At 48.7% G+C, this 18581-nt stretch overlaps 1 long non-coding RNA gene across 1 annotated transcript; it reads left to right on the forward strand.

Moving 5' to 3' along the window:
- Positions 1-5442: 5442 nt before the first annotated feature.
- LOC307223847 lies at positions 5443-11378 on the forward strand. Its single transcript, XR_013842298.1, has 3 exons — positions 5443-5512; positions 8967-9106; positions 11352-11378. It is a non-coding gene; the product is annotated as an uncharacterized lncRNA (long non-coding RNA).
- Positions 11379-18581: the final 7203 nt, after the last annotated feature.

Raw genomic sequence — 18581 nt, forward strand, 5'->3', positions numbered from 1 at the left:
CAAGGAGATCTCTCAGTTTTCCGCTCTCCAATTCAGGCCAGACTTTCCACATCAGGTTTTTATTTTCCTTTGTTGCCATCATGTCAGGCCTCAAATTGCAGCTCTCCTTTAACATCTGCAAAATTACAGCTGCTCCTACCTTTTCTTCAGGGCAACATATGTCTCCTCCATATTCTCATGGCTCTCAAGTTTCTCTATTTGTTCAATTGAATGGGCTTCCTGCTTCAAATCCTTATCAGATTCAACAATGTTATTTACTGTTAAGTCCAAAGTTGTGACGTTTATAGCCAAAACATCGATTTGGCCTTGTAACTTTCCTAAGAGAACAAATGTTCTATCCAATTCAGCCTGGATTTTCCCTCCTCCAGCCATTCTTGTAATGTCCCTAAACCCCCTCTAGGGGGATTTTGGTTCCTTAATGTTCCTTTCAGCTCAAATCCAAAAATCAAGTTAGTTTGTATCAGCCCTTCCTTATTTTGAACAAATTGTAACAAATATAACCAGCAGAAACAACAGAAACAAAGTTCTCTTTTTCCTTCTGACAGCTAACTTGACAGCTGTCAAACTCTTCAATACTTCATCAACAGGCTCTCTCGCGGGACGCTCCCGGGTCCGGGGGGGGGGGGAAACTTCAGCTCCCAAAGTTAATCTTTTATCCTCCAGTAAAATTTATTATAATGTCAGAACGTGAAAGTTAAAGTCTTTTAGAAAAAAGAAAGAAAAGATTCTCTCGGCCTTAGTTAGCAGGTCCTTTGCTTTAGGTTATTTACAAAGGGGGGGGGGCGGACTTCCTTTTTAACCCTTCCCCGCTCGTTCCTGATTCAACAAAATTTTCTTTAAATTCCAATTTCCGTACTACTCACGGGTTGTTACTTTAGAGTCCAATTGTTCCAAGGAAAAAGTCACTCCGCAGAAGGAGCAGTCTACTCACAGCACCACGCCGCACCCCGTCCCTGTTCCGGAGCCTTTAAAAAGGCTCCTTCGCAGATTGGGGGGCGCAAATGGTGCCCACCGAGTCACCACGTTCACAGGCATCCACGCCTGTGATTTTTAAGGGTCCCCGCGTGGCTGCCGCAGACAAGACCCAATCCTGCGGAGCCGGTTCCCTCCAGAGCTCAGAGGGAATCTGCCATTAGACGATGGCGCTAACCCGGAAGTCCCTGAGCGTAACTTTTCTTAGAGGGAGAAGTTGCTGAATGAGGTCCCTAAGTGCAACCATTTTTTCACTAGGAAGTTTTGAAGTTTGGGCGACTGTGTCCAACTCAATGCCTAGGTAAACCATAGTTGTAGCTGGGCCCTCCATTTTATCTGCTGCCAAAGGTACTCCCAGCTGTCCTGCTAAAGATGTGAAGGCTCCTTGAAGGGCCGAGCACTTATGCCTACTATCAGCTACGAGAATAAAGTCGTCCAAGTAGCGTGACACACCCTCAGAGCCTATTCTAAAACGAAGCGCCCAGTCCAAAAAGGTACTAAATGCCTCAAAGGCTACACAGACCACTGAGCAACCCATAGGCATTGCTTTGTCTACAAAGTAAGTAAAGGTAAAGGTACCCCTGCCCGTACGGGCCAGTCACGTCCAACTCTGGGGTTGCGCGCCCATCTCGCTTAAGAGGCCGGGGGCCAGCGCTCTCTGGAGACACTTCCGGGTCATGTGGCCTGCGTGACGAAGCTGCTTTGGCGAGCCAGCACCAACACAGCACACAGAAACGCCGTTTACCTTCCCGCTATAAAGTGGAACTTATTTATCTACTTGCACTTAAGAGTGCTTTCGAACTGCTAGGTGGGCAGGAGCTGGGACCGAACGACAGGAGCTCACGCCACCGCGGGGATTCGAACCGCCGACCATACGATCGGCAAGTCCTAGGCGTTGAGGTTTTACCCACAGCGCCACCCGCGTCCTGTGTCTACAAAGTATGCCCCGTCAGATTTAAAACCCAGCCACCGGAAATCTTCCGGGTGGACTGGCAGGAGTCAGAAAGCAGACTCTATATCACATTTCGCCAGCAACGCACCTTTTCCAAATTTGCGAATAAGTTTAACTGCTTGGTCAAATGAGGCATACCTCACAGAGCAAAGTTCCTGAGGTATCACATCATTGACGGACCCTCCCTTTGGGTAGGATAGGTTGTGAATCATGTGAAACTCACTGGGTGCCTTTTTGGGGACAATGCCTAATGGGGATATATGCAAACCCTCTATGGGAGGGACAGAAAAGGGGCTGGCTGCCCTCCCTGCCTTAATTTCTTTAAGTATTTTCTTGCGCACCACTTTGGGCATCTCTCTAACTGATTTCTGATTTGGTGGGTCACCTGAATTGGGGGGGGGAAGCAACTGGGATCCTAAAACCTAAACTAAAACCTTCCCAGAGAAATAATGCAGCTGTTCTGTTGGGATAGAGATCCAAAAGGGTTTTTAAGGCTCACATACCCTTTTTGTCTGGGATGCGGTACAGGCCATGATTTGGGCTGACTTCCCAGAGACATCACATGAGCGGTGTGAGTTGTTCAACCACATTTTAAATGACACACAGCATTAAAAGGTAAAGGTAAAGGTACCCCTGCCCGTACGGGCCAGTCTTGACAGACTCTGGGGTTGTGCGCCCATCTCACTTAAGAGGCCAGGGGTCAGCGCTGTCCGGAGACACTTCCGGGTCACGTGGCCAGCGTGACATCGCTGCTCTGGCGAGCCAGAGCCGCACACGGAAACGCCGTTTACCTTCCCCCTGGTAAGCGGTCCCTATTTATCTACTTGCACCCGGAGGTGCTTTCGAACTGCTAGGTTGGCAGGCGCTGGGACCGAGCAGCGGGAGCGCACCCCGCCGCAGGGATTCGAACCGCCGACCTTTCGATCGGCAAGTCCTAGGCGCTGAGGCTTTAACCCACAGCGCCACCTGCGTCCCCTACACACAGCATTACCAAACCAATAAACAGAATATCCAGTCAATCTTCAGTACCTATAAAAGAACTTCAGGGATAGGACCAGAAGCATTAGCCTCATCCTTAGGATCAGAAGCTGAGGCTCCCACTGATGAGTTGTTGTTTTCAACACAACAAAAGGGATAGCGTTTCACTCCTGCATCTGCTGGAGAACCGCCCCCCCTTCCAACTAACTGAAAGTACAACCTGGGAATATACACAGAAGCCCAAATGATTATTTGGAGGCGGAACAGGTACTGCTCGAAGCTGATGGGGTGCGGCTCTTCCCATGCGCCAGCTTCTTGAGAGCGGATCGGTGTCCTGAAGCGACTCTCTGTTGTCCATGCCTTCCCCTTTCTCTGGGGGGGGGGGAGAAGCCAGGGAGTGAAGGAGGTGAGGACAGGTGACCCCCCTAGGCCCAAAGTCACCCCAGGCCTCAAAACCAAATTTCCCCTTTCTCTCGTCTACAACAGCTTTTCTCTGCTCTTCTCTGCTTTCTCACAAGATGCTGCTGCATAAGCAAAAGGTTATTTTTTATCAGTACAAGAAGCCTTCAAAAAGCTAATGAATAGGCTCTGTCAATGCCAGGAATAAGCAGGTCTGGGAATTGAGTCTTATCTCATCCAGTTGCAACACATCTTGGACACGCTGAACGCAAGGCTTCTCAACCCTCTTGGCTTCTCATCCCTCTTTCCTGGGAAGGGCGCCAAGAGTCCCAAGAGTCCCAGGACAGGAGCTTTCTGTTCATGCTCAGGGAAACTCATGAGGCAGGACTCCTGAGGAGGGGGAGAAGGGGGAGGGAACTGGAGGGGAATATATGCTCTGTGCAAATGGCTGTGAACTTGTGCTTGTTTGTGAAGTTATCACACTAGCTCCTTCTACCAAGCCCAGATGATAGAAATAAAGCTCTTTCTCTGAAATTATCCCTTGAGTGCCTGTTTGACTCCCCTTTCCCTCTCCCGGGTGCAATGCTCTTCCCATCCGAGGGCAAAGCCTGAAGAGGCTACAGGAGTTGTGGCGTCCTCAGGCACAGAGGTTTTCCAGGTAGCTAGTCCCAGGGTCCACTTCTGCAGGCAGCGCGCCTCCACCCGCACACAAGACAAGCCGCCTGCAGGAGTCGACTCCTGCAAAGTGGCCCACCAAGGGGAGATCCTTCCAGCAAGGTTTCAGGGCAGACCTTCAGCCAGACCTAGTCTGTCTTGGGATCCACCCATAATGAGAAAACGAAAACAAAACTATTCACACAAAAGGCAGGCCTTACATCCAGGCTTTTACTGACTGTACATTAAAAGACCTTTTCACAAGAGATAATAAAACACAGCACCCAGAATTAGGAAGAGATAACCAGGCTGGAATAGTAGATCATGTCAGATCATTTTCCTCCACAAATTTTACAATATTCTTCCGCGGTATCCACTTCCTCCCCCCTTGGATCTACATGAGCTTGCTATTTCCAGGTCTGTCAAATATTTGGTCATCCTTCTCACTCTGAGTAAAAAGACTTCCTCATTTCAATGTTTACAAATAAAAATACGATACTAAATACTTTGAATCATTCCCAGATTCTGTCAATATCCAGGATAATATTTCCCAATTGCTAAATTTCCAGCAATCAAAACTGGAATATCATATTCCAGTCTTAATAGATTACCTAAAAATGATACTTGTTATCCAGAGATTCTATTTATTTTTTAAAAATAATTTTTTTTTAATTTTTCCATGGATTCTACTTCTAACAATATATCTTTAACAATTTTTCATATTTCAACCCTCATCCCCTGGACTTCCCTCGTACTCACATTTTGTTTTATTTCCCTATTGTTCACCTTGCGTATTTGATGTTTCCCCAAAATTTCCTCAATACATATAGTCTTATTTTTTGTTGTAGACAGTTGTGATTGTTCACTGCCAATGAGTCCATTTCTTTATGTTGCCTCTTCATATATGTTGTAAATGGTTCCCATTCTCTTTTAAAGTCTTTGTTGTCCTTTTCATGTAATTTTTCTGTTAGTTTTGCCGGTTCTGCATATTCCATAAGTTTCCCTTGCCATTGTTCTTTCGTTGGTATTTCTTCTGTCTTCCAAGTTTGTGCTAATTAAATTCTTGCTGCTGTTGTTGCATACATAAATAATTTCCAATTTTCTTTTTTTACATCTTGGTCTAAAATTCCTAGAAGGAATGCTTCTGGTTTCTTAACAAAAGTCTTTTTAAACAGTTTTTTCAATTCATTATATATCATTTCCCAATAATTCCTAATCTTTTTGCATCTTGCAGGATGGCTTTTTTTCTAAAAAGAAAAAAGAAGAACAAGATCTACCCCTCATACGAGGAGGAGGCCCCTGCCCTACTGCCGGCATTGGCAAAGCCTTCAACATCAGCCACAGAGGGCAGGAGGAGAAATCAAAAGATCTACCCCTCATATGAGGACGAGGCCCCTGCCCTACTGCCGGCATTGGCAAAGCCTACCCCATCAGCGGCAGAGGCCAGACCGGCAGAGGCCAGACCCCTAGTCTTGCCAGGGCTGGTGAAGCAAGACCCAAGCCAGCAGCGGCCCTCAAAAAAGAAGAGCCTTGAGGACTCTGGGCCAGCGTTCCCAGGTGAGTAGGCAGAACCAGATCCCTCTTGGGTTCCCCTTGGCCTTAGACTTGGTGTTTACCTCTACGGATGTTGGTGATCTGACACTAACTAAAAGCGAAACAAAAGAAGTGCCATGGTCAGATCACTTCCTGGTGCAACTGGACTTCTCCGCGACCCTTCCCCTCTGCAGGGAGGTGGGACCGATTCGGATGGTCCGCCCCTGCTACTTAATGGATCCAACTGGTTTCCAGAGAGCGGTAGGGGATGTTTTATCCCAAGTTGGTGGCCTCTTGGCTGATTCCCTGGTGGCCCGTTGGAATGCGGAGTTAACCAGGGCTATTGACTGTCTGGCTCCGAAGCGCCCTCTCTGATTGCATGGAGCCTGGACAGCCCCATGGTTTTCTCCAGAGCTGAGGGCGATGAAACCATCGTTGAGATGGCTAGAGCGCTGGTGGCGGAAAACTCACTCTGAATCAGACTGGACACGGGCTAGAGCTCAACGTCGAGCCTACCAAGTGGCAATGCAGAAAACAGCAGCGGGAGACTTTTTCAGGTGGTTCACAATCTATCAGAACCACTTGCACCACCAGGGCCTGGTAGGGACCCCAAGATCTCCTGCAGTGCTTTTGCAAAGTTTTTTGCAGATAAAGTCGCTCAGATTCAGAAGGATGTAGACTCCACAGTGGGAGCAGGGACAGGGCGGGAGAGTAGCACTGTCTAGTTCTGTCTAGTCCTGTTACATGGGATCAATTCCAATCTGTTACCTCCGAAGATGTGGACAGGCTGCTTGGACAAGTGAAACCAACCACCTGTCTCCTTGATCCTTGCCCATCCTGGCTGATAAAAACGAGCCGGGAAAGGCTGGGCGATGGGCTCTGCGGGGTAGTGAATGCTTCTCTCTGTGAGGCAGCCTTCCCAGACCCACTGAAAGAGGCGGTCATTAAACCGCTTCTTAAAAAAACTTTTTTAGACCCAGCCAATTTGGCCAACTATCGCCCAGTCTCAAATTTACCATTCTTGGGCAAGGTGGTTAAGTGGGTGGTTGCCGAACATCTCCAAGCATGCCTGGAGGATACGGACCATTTGGATCCCTTCCAATCGGGATTCAGGCCTCACCATGGGACTGAAACTGCCTTGGTCGCACTGGTTGATGATCTCCGGCGGGCTAGGGACAAAGGTGAGAGCTGTTTCCTAGTTCTGCTGGATCTCTCAGCGGCCTTTGACACCATCGACCATAACATCCTTCTGGACCATCTAGAGGGGCTGGGAGCTGGGAGCACTGTTATACGGTGCTTCCGCTCCTTTCTCCTGGGCCGTGCCCAGAAAGTGGTGTTGGGGAATGAGTGTTCAGACCCCTGGGCTCTCACGTGTGGGGTGCCTCAGGGTTCCGTCCTCTCCCCCATGCTTTTTAATATCTATATGAAGCCACTGGGAGAGATCATCAGGGGGTTTGGGCTGGGTGTTCATCAGTATGCAGATGACACCCAGCTTTACCTCGCCTTTAAATCAGAACCAGTGAAGGCGGTGAAGGTCCTGTGTGAGTGCCTGGAAGCGGTTGGAGGATGGATGGTGGCTAACAGATTGAGGTTGAATCCTGACAAGACTGAAGTCCTGTTTTGGGGGGACAGGGGGCTGGTGGGTGTGGGGGATTCCCTGGTCCTGAATGGGGTAACTGTGCCCCTGCGCAGCCTGGGAGTCACTTTGGACTCACAGCTGTCCATGGAGGCACAGGTTACTTCTGTATCCATAGCAGCTGTCTACCAACTCCACCTGGTATGCAGGATGAGACCCTCCCTGCCTGCAGACTGTCTCACCAGAGTGGTGCATGCTCTAGTTATCTCCCGCTTGGACTACTGCAACGCACTCTACGTGGGGCTACGTTTGACGGTGACCCAGAAACTGCAATTAATCCAGAATGCGGCAGCTAGACTGGTGACTGGGAGCAGCCGCCGGGACCAAATAACACTGGTTCTGAGAGATCTGCATTGGCTCCCAGTACGTTTCCGAGCACAATTCAAAGTGTTAAAGCCCTAAACGTCCTCGGTCCAGTATTCCTGAAGGAGCCTCTCCACCCCCATCATTCAGCCAGGACACTGAGATCCAGCACCGAGGGCCTTCTGGCGGTTCCCTCATTGCAAGAAGTAAGGTTACAGGGAACCAGACAGAGGGCCTTCTTGGTGGTGGCGCCCACCCTGTGGAATACCCTCCCTTCAGATGTGAAGGAAATAAGTAGCTATCCTATCTTTAAAAGACATCTGAAGGCAGCCCTGTTTAGGGAAGTTTTTAACATTTAACGCTGTATTGTTTTTAATACTTGATTGGGAGCCGCCCAGAGTGGCTGGGGAAACTCAGCCAGATGGGCGGAGTATAAATAATAAATTATTATTATTATGATGGGACGCAGGTGGCGCTGTGGGTTAAAGCCTCAGCGCCTAGGGCTTGCCGATCGAAAGGTCGGCGGTTCGAATCCCTGCGGCGGGGTGCGCTCCCGCTGCTCGGTCCCAGCGCCTGCCAACCTAGCAGTTCGAAAGCACCTCCGGGTGCAAGTAGATAAATAGGGACCGCTTACCAGCGGGAAGGTAAACGGCGTTTCCGTGTGCGGCTCTGGCTTGCCAGAGCAGCGATGTCACGCTGGCCACGTGACCCGGAAGTGTTTCCAGACAGCGCTGGCCCCTGGCCTCTTAAGTGAGATGGGCGCACAACCCCAGAGTCTGTCAAGACTGGCCCGTACGGGCAGGGGTACCTTTACCTTTACCTTTTATTATTATGATACAAGGTCAGGGTCTCTCTTGGTTTCCTTGATGTCTGGGTGGAAGTCCCCCCCCCCGCCATCCCACCCCTCCTTGTTCAGAGGCGTGTAACATGGAGCAGGGACTTCCGGGTGGCTGCCCCTGTTCTGCATTGTTGGGGGTTGGACTAGGTGACCCCGCAGGTCCCTTCAGATGCTACAGTTCTATGATCCCTTTTCAGATATGGCATGCACCCGCTCATTGCAACAGGCGAGAAGCCCCCTGAGAAAGAACTTGCCGTCTTTTCTCATGTATAAGACGAGGTTTTTTACCCCCCAAATCAAGTGTCAAATTGGGGCTCCTCTTCTACAGGGGGAGTGCTGAGGGGGGACGGGCGCTTGATTGTAGCCGCCAGGAAGAGATTCCCAGCTATGATTTCTTTGCTGTGGAAAGGGCTGTTGTCAACTTGCAGACAATAGGTGACACTTGGTGGTTGATGCCTGCCTGCAATTGTGCAATTTGATTAATGGCTCCCTCCCCCCCAAAAAAGCTCAACCACTCTGGGCAACCCCTCCCCCAAAAAGCTTAACAAGTCTTGGCAATCTGCCCCCGTTTTCTAAATTTTGAGTGCCCAGAAATAGGGGGCGTCTTATACATGGGGGCGTGTTATACATAGATAAACACGGTACCTTTCCCTCTCATCCGCCTCATTTACTCACCTCTCTCTCTCTCTTTCTTTCTGAAGAACTCTCTGATGAAAACTTAGAGTACTTGTTGGTGGGTAAGAAAATGCTGGGAGGAAGAACCGTCAGAGAAGCTTTGGAGATGATGGATGAAAGGGAGATTTTGGAGACCATCCTCCAACACCTCCAGCCACCTCCCCAGGTGTGTGTGATGCAGGGTGGATTTGATTGAAATCAAATCGATTTAAAGCATATTTTTACATTCTTGCTTGTATAATCTTAATATTTACAACCAGATGAAGGTTTCATTTTGGGAATAATAAATTTCCAGAGTAGTTTTTACTACTGATTTGGTTATACTGTTAGGAATGCATAGACAGATAATTATGAAATTATTGTGGGGTATAATAAGTTAACTGTGTACAGACGCTTCAGGTTACATACGCTTCAGGTTACAGACTCCACTAACCCAGAAATAGTACCTCGGGTTAAGAACTGCCATCGGCTCAGGGGCGAGAGGGGAAAAGCCGGATGGATTACAGAGAGCCCCCAAAGATCGTGGGAAGCAGCACTTCCTCGGTGGAGGAAGGAGAGGAGATGCAGGGGTCGGAGGAGGCAAGGCGGTGCCAGGACACCTTGCCTGAGCAAAGCGGTGAGGAGGGGGGTCCCCCATTACCCAAGCCTTCCTTGCGCAGTAGGTTTCCGCGCAGAGAGGGGAGGCGCAGACTGGGCCCCAAGAAATTACTCTGCTGGGGAAGGTTGAAGGGCCGCCCACTCTCAGATTCTGCCCGTGAATGAGCAAGACATGGAATAGAGGTGTTCTGCATTCTAAAGGTTTTGATCACTAAGAAGAAAGCTGGAAAACAGACTCTTGAGCCATATTTCCTGATTGCTCTCAAGCAACCAACCGGTACCTCTAACAGTGGTGCTTCATGTTAAGAACAGTTTCAGGTTAAGAACGGACCTCTGGAAAGAATTACGTTCTTAACCTGAGCTACCACTGTATATTTGGACAACTTTTCTGCTGTACCTTATTGGAAGAAAAACAACCATTTTCTTAATTAGAATTTAAACAATTTATTTAACTAAAACAATAACATTATAGCATATATATCCATGTTTGTTAACTGATGTGGTTAACTTTATTTTTTTTAAATTCTTAGAATGAATTTTAGCATATATGAAAAACTTTAAATAAATCCTTACTTCCCAGTGAATAGCCGTTGGACTATAATGCAACTTAAAAAGAAATATATATTTCGGAAGATTTTTCCTCCAAAAGCATTTTATTTTGGAAATCCAAATTAATTTTTTAAAAAATGTGATTTAAATCAAAGAAATCCATTTTTTAAAAAGGGGGTCATTGATTTTTAGCCACCCTGGTCTGATGTTGCGCAGCGTGAACCAGGATTCCCCAACCTGGTGCCCTCTAAATGTTCTGGACCATATGCTGCCTGGGGCTGGTGGGAGCATGTAGAAGGAGAACTGCCATGAACTATCACAGGCAAAGGCAAACCCAGCCCTCTAGCTGTTTTGGGACTACAGCTCCCACCATCCCTAGCAAACAGGACCAGCGGGTCAGGGGTGATGGGCATTGGAGTCCCCAAACAGCTGGAGGGCCGTGTTTGCCTCGGCCTGAACTATTGGGAGCCCAGCTTGGAGGAAGGTCCTATTTGCAGATGCAAGAGACGACTTTCTCCTGGTGGGGCTTGAAAAGAGGACCAGGCAAATTTGGGGAAGCAGAGAAGGCGACCAGTGCAGGATCTGTAGACCGGAAGAAGAACCAATCCATGAACTTGATTTGGTGGGGTGACTTGGACCCCAGGAAATGTTGCATGTTTTTTTTCTTTAACTTTTGCAACTGATCGTTCCCGATATCTGGGAACGTTTGAGAATCCGATATTGTGCAGTAAAAGTTTTTGTGACTGTATTGTGCCTGATATGGCCAATATTTCCTCTTTGCTCTCAAGAGCAGTTAATTTGCCAGGCCTGGGCATTTGGCAGAGCAGGCAAGCAAATACTTTCTGCAACAGAAAATTTAATAAATAATCATACTGGGAGTGGTATTGTCTGTTTGTTATTATGGTATGTATTTTTGAGTTTTTATATTGTAAACCGCCCAGTGATCTTCGGATGAAGGGCAGTACAGAAATTTAATAAATAATAGTAATAGCCACAATGCCTAGATTCTGTTTGTTCATGGCAAGAAACAAAGTGCTTTAAATGAATGGTGTGTCTCCCAGTCCAGAGGATTTATTGAATCTTCTTTGGAGTGTTACTTTAAAAAAGAAGAAGAATTGATTGCAATAGATTTTACTCCAAATGATTTTTGCAAGAAGTCTATTTCTAGGCATGTAGGTTCTTTTTAGAGAAGACAAGTGGCAGATAGATGGCAACTGTTCTCTAGACAAGAAACATGACACTTTTCTTCATTTTATTCCCAGCAGAAGACATCCAAGCCTGGACACAACAAGGTAAGTCCTTGTCATAAATTCCTCGCGGCACTTTTAGTGGAATGCTCAGAGTCCCAAGTTCTTTAGTGCAGTATTTATTATTGTGAGCTCAATATATATACAGATATCTACAGAAGCAGTTCATCTAATCAGACAGAGTACCTGCACCTTGAGGCAAAAGAAGACTCCACACTCATCTACGCCACTCCACCACTATTGGACAGGCTTCAAATCAAATCAAAATGTTTATTCGGCTTTACGCCCATCATGAAACACAACACAACAAAACAAATCAAATAAAACAGCGGACTCGTACAAGCCACATGTAGTATAGCACAGTTTACAACTCACAAGGACAAATATCAGCCATTCATAAGAAAAGTTTAAGATTAAGATTAAAATTTTTAAAAAAATTGCACTACACTAAAATCAGTATCTGATGTCGTTATAGAAAATTCTTATAACTATCAATAATCAGCTAACATTCCATTCCGTCTCTTGTACGAGAGGACGGCTGTTAGGAATTTAGCAACCTGTAGGGTATTATAAGGATCCACATCTTGAAGAAACCAGGCAAGCTGTAGGTCTACTGGTTTGTCAGCCATTGGCTGGATTATGGAGTTTAGTATGCTAGCACGGGCTGAACTGTACAAATGGCAGATAAACATAACATGATATAGAGATTCAGATGTTTTCATTTCACAAGCACACGTTGAAGGGACTTGGCCCTTAGTGAATCTATGTCTCAGCACATTTGTTGGAAAGACATTAAACCTAGTTCTAATGAAGGCATATCGGTGAGACGTGGCCATAAGCGATGTTAAGTAGGACGGAGTGCGGTAGATAGGGGTTATGCCGAAATTTAACGGCAAACAGGCTCCACCACCAGCTACAAAATTTTGGTATAGCTCTGCATCATCCAGCCTTTGATTTATACACCTTTTTGCCACATTTAGATCCAGTTTGAGCAATTCAGTGGGTGAGATCTCATAGTACTGCAATTTGGCAAGGATTTTTCCTGACCACAAATTTGTGAAGTCATCTCGCCACATGCATTGAATGAGATAGTGGTTCGGGAGTTTATGCCATAGGGGTATCCAATAGATCAAAACTCTCCTCCATATAACTAACTCCACTGACGGGATCTTCATTTCTAAACGAATAGCCGCGTTACTTACGCATGTTGGTAATTTTAAAAGTCGGCGTAAGAATTGGCTTTGAAGTGACTCTAATGGTGAGAGGTTTGCAAAGGCAGCCCATAAAGGTGCAGCATAGGCCATTGTGGCCATCACTTTGATGCTATACACTTTTAGGGCCGCAGGGATGAATAAGGCCCCCTCAGAGTAGAAAAAATGAAGGAGGGAGTGTGATAGGGCTTTTGTCTTGTTTTGAAGATATTCAACATGCGCTTTCCACCCTAAATTATATTGAAAATAAATTCCTAAATATTCCCTTTTAAACCGGTGACAGCCAATCACATTACTGCTGCGTCATTCTGACCCAGCACTTCCACAGAGAGTATTGGATCTGTAGCCTTATTGGAGTTCACTGATTGGGTCTGCATTGCTCCGGGACATGAGGAAGGAAGCCAAATGACACCAAGGTTGATTCAAAGAAGAAAGAGTTTATTCTGCTCTCTGGATAGCAGAAGGTACTTGCGTGATCAAGTCCACAGCAAGTCCAAAGGAATTTTAGGTGGTTCACCGGGGAGTCCCCCGGTGTCTTCCGACACCGGTACGTTCTCCTGGTCAGTATTATCAGCAAGCCAGATGTCTCTCTCTTTTTTTTTAAATGATATTTATTAAAATTTCCAATAAAAACATACAAATACAAACAACAACAATAAAAACAAAACAAACAAAAAACAAGAAGTATAATTTCAAACCTTGTTTTCTCAACCTATTTTCCCCGACTTCCTCATACCTCCCCGTTTTGTATTCTAATTTCATAATCCAATTAGCAAATCCATTCCCTTATTTCCCAAAAGTTTTTTAATTCCATTCCTTTTCTTGATCAAGATCTCTGAAAACCACATTATTTTTAAACCACTGTCAAACTAGCATTCATTAATCTTATAGAATTTATTAGGGTAGTCTTTAAATTTCTTCCAATCTTCTTCCACTGTCTCCTTCTCCTGGTCTCGGATTCTGCCCGTCATCTCTGCCAGTCCCATATAGTCTGTCATTTTCATCTGCCATTCTTCCAAAGTGGGTAAATCTGGTGTCTTCCAATAATTTGCAATAAGGATTCTTGCTGCTGTTGTGGCATACAGAAACAAAGTTCTATCCTTCTTTAACACCACATGGCTAACCATACCCAGGAGAAAGGCCTCTGGTTTCTTCAAGAAGGTATATTTAAATACCTTTTTCATTTCATTATATATCATTTCCCAGAAAGCCTTAATCCTTGGGCATGTCCACCAGAGGTGAAAGAATGAACCTTCATTTTCTTTACACTTCCAACATTTATTATCTGATAAGTGGTAAATTTTTGCAAGCTTGACTGGGGTCATGTACCACGTATAAATCATTTTCATAATATTTTCTCTCAAGGCGTTACACGCCGTGAATTTCATACCGGTGGTCCACAACTTTTCCCAGTCAGCAAACATAATATTGTGTCAGGGACTCAGCGGGAGTGCAGGGAGGAGAGGAGATGGAGAGCGAGGGGGAGCAATCCGAGGGCAGCGTAGGAGAAGATGACAGCAGCCCGATAGATTCCATGAGCCTCTCCAGCGAATCGGAAGATTCAGAGAAGGGGGCGCCGATGGGCAGGGCAAGGGGGGACCCAAGGGGGACACCCCAGAAGCAAGGGGCCAGCGGGGACTCCCAGAGCAGCAGTTGGAAATCAGGACCAGCTTCCCCACCAGAGCGTAGTGGGGGGGAGGAGTCCCAGGTATCAGAGCCCACATATGTACCACCAGCGAGAGAAGATGAGTCAGGGTTGGCCACGCCTCCATCGGAGAGCGAGGGAACGGTCAAGAGGAAAGCTGCAGGCTGGGCGCGCGCGCCAAGTTCAAATGTACAGGCGAGCGGCACAGAAGGTAGCCTGGATAGGGAACCAGGTCCTAAAGCCCGCCGGAAGGAGGGGGAAGAATCATCAGGGTCAGCGTCAGAGGAGTCCAGAAAGGATGAAACCCTAGCGGGCAGGAGGGCCCAGAGGAGAAAGGAACTTAGGAAGAGGTGGAGCAAAGCGAGAGTGTTAAACTGGTGTGGAAGGGGCGGAGACTCAGACGGGACTTCGCCGGTCTAAGGTCGAGACGTAGAGCTGCGCGCTGCGGCTTTAAAATGGAAACTGAACCTCAATAAAGACTTTTGTACATAACTACAGCCTAGTGTTGGTCCTCTGTGAGCTGGGACCTGGAGGCAGCTCTGACAGCATTGTATAATGTTTGGATTAAATATAAAGATTTGTTGGAGAATAAAGCTCCAAGGTGGTTGTCACCAATGGAGGCAAAGGCATTGAAAAAACTTAATATGGAATCTAAATGGTCAAAATATTGTGAAATTCTAGAACAGGAGGGCAATAAGTGGAAATTGCAGAGTTTTGAGAATCTAAAAGACAAAGTGCGAGATTGGCTTCACTATTATCAAATAGTGTATAAGCTGGATAGGAAAATTGGTTTCCAGGTGGAAAAGTCAAAATTGGAAACAGAACTGTTAGACTCTAATACTAAGAATTTGTCAAAAATGTATAACTTGCTGTTGAAATGGAACACGCAGGATGAAACTGTTAAATCAGCTATGATTAAGTGGGCGCAAGATATTGGACACAATATGTCAGAGCTGCCTCCAGGTCCCAGCTCACAGAGGACCAACGCTAGGCTGTAGTTATGTACAAAAGTCTTTATTGAGGTTCAGTTTCCATTTTAAAGCCACAGCGCGCAGCTCTACGTCTCGACCTTAGACCGGCGAAGTCCCGTCTGAGTCTCCGCCCCTTCCACACCAGTTTAACACTCTCGCTTTGCTCCACCTCTTCCTAAGTTCCTTTCTCCTCTGGGCCCTCCTGCCCGCTAGGGTTTCATCCTTTCTGGACTCCTCTGACGCTGACCCTGATGATTCTTCCCCCTCCTTCCGGCGGGCTTTAGGACCTGGTTCCCTATCCAGGCTACCTTCTGTGCCGCTCGCCTGTACATTTGAACTGGGCGCGTGCGCCCTGTCTGCAACTTTCCTCTTGACTGTTCCCTCGCTCTCCGATGGAGGCGTGGCCAACCCTGACTCATCTTCTCTCGCTGGTGGTGCATATGTGGGCTCTGATACCTGGGACTCCTCCCCCCCCACTACGCTCTGGTGGGGAAGCTGGTCCTGATTTCCAACTGCTGCTCTGGGAGTCCCCGCTGGCCCCTTGCTTCTGGGGTGTCCCCCTTGGGTCCCCCCTTGCCCTGCCCATCGGCGCCCCCTTCTGTGAATCTTCCGATTCGCTGGAGAGGCTCATGGAATCTATCGGGCTGCTGTCATCTTCTCCTACGCTGCCCTCGGATTGCTCCCCCTCGCTCTCCATCTCCTCTCCTCCCTGCGCTCCCGCTAAGTCCCTGACATCCATCCCCCCCTCGAAGCCCCCCCTTCCCCCCTCCCCCTCTTCTGGCGTGGGTTCCGGGTACTCCAATGCTGTGGGGGTGCATGCCGGATACAGTTTTTCCCCCCTGGCATGCTGCCAGTCCGTGACGGATACATCGACGTCGCTCTCCTCCGCTTCCATCTCGTTGCCGGTGTGCTCGAACCCAGGGTCCTCCCCCAACCCGTCCATGCCCCCTTGTTCCCCCATTTCCTCTGGGGAGTCTGCGTGCAAGGGCCCTCTGAGCAGTCTCCTGCGCCACTCCTCCTCGGGTTGAGTGTCCCACCAATAAGAGCGTTCCGCACCCAAGTCTGAGATCGACCCCTCCGGCGAGGTAGTCTCTGGAGCCGTCTCCTCAGCCGAGGAGAACCCCTGAAACGTACTGGCTGAGAGTGTGGGGGTGAAAAGATATTCGTCAAAATAATCCTCCGGCATGGGCCTGTGTGGGAAGAGTGCGTGGAACTCGTCTTTGAGGTAGTGCTCCTCCACCGCATAGTACGGCACCCAGCTGTTGGCGCTGGCCGGGGCACCTTCCCTTGCGATGAGATATTCGACCCCCTCTTCCCCCCATCTTGAGTCCAAAATCTCCATTACCTCATTGAGTGGCTCCGCCCTCGGCGACCCCCCTGTCATGGGTGCGTCTCTAAGCGCACTGGGAGCTGTCCCTGGCTCCTGAAACCTGTGAGGTGCCTTGTAGGGCGTTAGCACCGATCTATGAAAGACCGGGTGCATTCTGGAACCCTCCGGTAGTGTCAAATGGAAGGCCACTGGGTTGATCTGTGCCTCGACTAGGTAAGGGCCTAGCTGCTTGTGTCCTAGCTTCTTCTTAGCTAAGGATCTGGCCGGCACTGCCTGGGCCGCTAACCAGACCCAGTCCCCTACCCGTATGTCCTCCCTCACTCTTCTGTGTTTGTCTGCTTGCATCTTGTATACGTGTTTTGCTAGGTCTAACTGTCTACGGAACTGTTCATGGACCTCCTGTAACTCCTCTGCCAATGCCTCTGCTCCCTGCGGCTCCCCCTCTGCCTCTTTCTCTAAGCCCGGGAAGGTCCTGGGATGTCGCCCGTTGTTGGCGAAAAACGGTGTCACCCCCATGGACACATATTGTGTGTTGTTGTAGGCAAACTCGGCCAGGGGCAGGTAGTCCACCCAGGTCGAGGGCTGCTGGTTGGCGTAGCATCTCAGGAACTGCTGCATGATGGCGTTGACCCTCTCCGCTTGTCCGTTGGTCTGCGGGTGTCTTGCCGACGCTAGGTTGACCTTGACGTTCAGGATCCCCATCAGCTTCTGCCAGAAACTCGAGATGAACTGGCGCCCCCGGTCAGACAGGATAGACCATGGCAGGCCATGCACCTTGAACACGTGGTCTATGAACAGCTTGGCTGTCTGTTCCGCTGTGGCCACCTTCGCGCAAGGAATGAAGTGCGCCATCTTGGTGAACATGTCGACTACCACGTGTACTGCTGTTTTGCCCCTCGAGCTGGGCAGGTCAGTGACAAAGTCCAAGGCCACCCTCTCCCACGGTTCGGACGGGGTCTGTAGCGGTTCTAACAGTCCCGCTGGCGGTCTGTGTACTGGCTTGGCCCTTTGGCATGTGTCGCACCTCGTGACGTAATCCGCGACTTCTCCCCGCATCTTGGGCCACCAAAAGTCTCTGGCTACTAATTCCACCGTCTTGTCCTTGCCGAAATGTCCGGCGCTGGGTGCGTCGTGTAGCTGTTGCAGTACTGTTGCGCGGAGTTCATCTCCCGGCACGTAGATGGCCCCCTTGCGGAGGAGCAGTCCGTCACGTATCTGGAACTCGTCGTCCTTCGCCGTGCCGCTGCGCACCTCCTCCATCTTGGATCGTGCGAAGGAATCTGTTCGCAGCTCGCGCCATATTGCTTCCAGGTCTACGGTGGCCGAAGCGCATGCCCACGCCTTGGGTGCGAAAATGTGTTTGGCCGCTACCGGTGCTGCTTCCTCCAGATACTGCGGCTTCCTGGCATGATGTTGTTGTCTCCGGGGATATATTCTATCCTAAAGTCGAAATCCGCAAAGAACTCCGCCCAGCGGATGTGTCTCTGGTTCAGGAACCGCGCCGTGCGCCAGTACTCCAGGTTCTTATGGTCCGTGCGAACTTGCACCGTGTGTTTGGCTCCGATGAGGAAGTGCCGCCACGCCTTGAATGCTGCACGAATGGCCAGCAACTGTCTGTCCCAGATGGTGTAGTTCTGCTCCGACTTGCTGAGTTTCCTGGAGTAGAAAGCGCACGGCCTCCAATCCCCTTGCGGGTCTTGCTGCAATAGGACTGCCCCCACGGCTCTGTCGGAGGCATCCGTCTCCACCCTCATGGGTCTGCTGGGGTTCACATGCAGCAGTTGTTCCTCGGAAGCGAAAAGACGCTTGAGTTTCTGAAAGGACTGCTCCGCCTGCTCCGTCCAGATGAACTTCTTCTTCTTGGAGCTGAGGGTGTCCGTGATGGCCGCCGTCTGCATAGCGAAACCCTTGATAAACTTGCGATAAAAGTTGGCAAAGCCGACAAACTTCTGGACCTCTTTCCGATTGCGCGGGCTTTTCCAGTCCAGTACCGAGCGTACCTTGGCACTGTCCATGGCGATTCCCTTGTCGGACAGCTTGTAGCCCAGAAAATCCACCTCCGTCATGTCGAACTGGCACTTCTCCAGTTTG

Source organism: Podarcis cretensis (assembly GCF_951804945.1).
Source record: "Podarcis cretensis genome assembly, chromosome: 9".
Lineage (NCBI taxonomy): Eukaryota > Metazoa > Chordata > Lepidosauria > Squamata > Lacertidae > Podarcis > Podarcis cretensis.